The 2,711-nt window shown below is 54.1% G+C and overlaps 1 pseudogene; it reads left to right on the forward strand.

Moving 5' to 3' along the window:
* The first annotated feature begins 514 nt into the window (after positions 1-514).
* On the forward strand, positions 515-2,289 carry LOC119291974 (annotated as a pseudogene).
* Positions 2,290-2,711: the final 422 nt, after the last annotated feature.

Raw genomic sequence — 2,711 nt, forward strand, 5'->3', positions numbered from 1 at the left:
TGCCGCCGCCAGCCAAACCAGTCCGCCAGGGGGAACCCGGGCAGGGGTCGAGTAGGGACGACCGCATGAAGGAGGAGAAGGAGGAGGACGACGGCGGCGACTTCGGCGTGTTCAGCAAGTTCTTTGGCCTGTAGGCGCGGCCGTTTTCTTTGTAGTAGACTTATTATTATGTTTCTGTATGTAAAAAAATTGTGAACCGCCTAAATATCGCTGAATGTATGCTGTGTTGGCCGAAATTTGCCCAATTATGTTTTTAAAAAAATTGAAAAGACTGTCCGCCCCACACCGAAAATATCGCAGGTTCGCCCCCAAGCAGCGCAATGTCCGGACTGCAAAAAGTGAAGGAATCGTGAAGCATATGGTGCAATGAGACCGGGGCCTGGTAGAGAGTTGAAAACGCGCATGCGCCTGCTCCTATAAGTAGTCCTACCCGGTCGCAACCAACACACACACCAAGAGATCGAGAAACCAGTCAAGAGTGCAGCCTGAAGCAAAGCTATATACTCCAGTTAGCTCAGAGACCATCATCATGGGTTTTGTTGCTAGCCTTGTTATGGTCTCCATCCTGCAAGTGTGCTTGATCATCAGTGCCGACGCCCGCTGGCCCGAGCAAGATGGTGAGGCTGGTGCCGGCGATGTACGTGTTCGGGGACTCGACGCTGGACGTGGGTAACAACAACTACCTGCCGGGGCCGAACGTGCCCAGGGCCAACACGCCCCTCAACGGCGTCGACTTCCCCGGCGGCGCCCGGGCGACGGGGCGGTTCAGCAACGGCTACCACGTCGCCGACTTCATCGGTACGTATCCAAGCCATCGGTCGTACATAAGGATATCAGTTCAAGACGCGACACTGATCGTTTAACGTGCAACCATGTACGCAGCAATGAGACTGGGACTGAAGGAGAGCCCGCCGGCGTACCTGTCGCTCGCGCCACGCCCCACCGCCCTGCTCCTCAGCGCTCTCGCCACAGGCGTGAGCTATGCTTCTGCCGGAGCCGGCATACTGGACTCCACCGTAAGCTCATTTTGGCCCATCTTTTGCACGTGCATGCTACCTACCATCCATCACGAGTTCCACACGCACGCACGCACGCATGGAGACAAGTGAATAGAGCTAATAATGCATTGCGTGCATGCAGAACGCGGGGAACAATATCCCACTGTCGAAGCAGGTGCGGTACATGGAGTCAACCAAGGCCTCCATGGAGGCCAGGGTGGGCAAAGCCGCGGCGCGCCTCCTGCTCTCCAGGTCCTTCTTCCTCTTCAGCGTCGGCAGCAACGACATCTCCGTGTTCGCGGCCGCGCCGGGCGACGTCGCCGCGCTGTATGCCAACCTCATCTCCGGCTACTCCGCCGCCATCACGGACCTGTACGGCATGGGCGCGAGGAAGCTCGGGATCATCAACGTGGGGCTTCTGGGCTGCGTGCCGGTGGCGCGGGCGCTCAGCGCGACTGGCGCGTGCAACGACGGGCTCAACCAGCTGTCGGCCGGCTTCAACGACAAGCTCAGGTCCCTCATGGCCGGCCTCGCCGCCCGGCTGCCGGGCCTCGACTACTCCCTCGCCGACAACTACAACCTCTCGCAAGTCACCTTCGCCAACCCGGCGGCATCCGGTACGTACTCCGTACCTCTTGCTGCCTTTCCATGGGAGATACGGATGGGTACTTGATTTTTGCAAATACCTAACTTGAACTTCTCGAAGGAAATTAAACTCTTAATGATGAGCAGTTCGTAGTAGCCGGCGCTTGTATTAACCCGTGATTTGATTTGATGGTGCAGGGTACGTGAGCATAGACAGCGCGTGCTGCGGGAGCGGGAGGATGGGGGCGGAGAGCGACTGCCTGCCTAACTCGACGACGTGTGCCGACCACGACCGCTTCGTCTTCTGGGACCGCGGGCATCCCTCGCAGCGCGCCGGAGAGCTCAGCGCCGCCGCCTACTTCGACGGAGCGGCAGGGTTCACCGCGCCCATCAGCTTCGACCAGCTAGCTGGCCCAGAAGATTTAGCTAGCTAGCTAGGTCCGCACTCCACAAGCGCGCATGCTCCTCTACTCGTGCACGTCGCGTTCATCTACTTATTTTTTTACAGATATATACAGTATAAAAGCTACTGGTAGATTAATAATTAGCCGTGCAACAAAGTAATTCAGAGTGTCTGAATGCGAAATGTCACTCTGAAATACTGTTTAAAATACAGTTTAAAATACTTATGCGAAAAATGAGTTCGACGAAGCTGGCCCTAGTTGTGACGTTTCGCAGGAAATAATAAACAATACTCGTCAACGTAGGTTTCTCCTGTCTACAAATTGGTCTCTGAAATACTGTTTAAAACAATTTTTGTATGGTGAAATGTCTAAAATATTCTTGATTATTTTTTAGATTTTTTTGCGTGGAATTATATTTTAGAGTTGTGATCTGGTACGAGCGTACGGTTGATTGTTGTGGTTTACAGTCAATCTTAGCCATTGACTTACAACTAGAAACCACCAGTGATGCTAAAGCTGATGCTAATCAAAAACTTTGAGCTCATTCGGTTTGGATATTTTTTAGGACTCCCACCTGTTCCTCGGCCACGAGGTTTCCCCCTATGCGCCACAGGAACTGAAGGCACTAGATTGACGAAAAATTGCGCCAGTGGCACGCATGGGAACCACATGTTCAGTCACCAACTTATTGCGGACGTTCCATGGCATCCAGACAGGACCACCC

This window comes from Triticum dicoccoides, chromosome 4B, assembly GCF_002162155.2.
Source record: "Triticum dicoccoides isolate Atlit2015 ecotype Zavitan chromosome 4B, WEW_v2.0, whole genome shotgun sequence".
NCBI classification, from domain to species: domain Eukaryota; kingdom Viridiplantae; phylum Streptophyta; class Magnoliopsida; order Poales; family Poaceae; genus Triticum; species Triticum dicoccoides.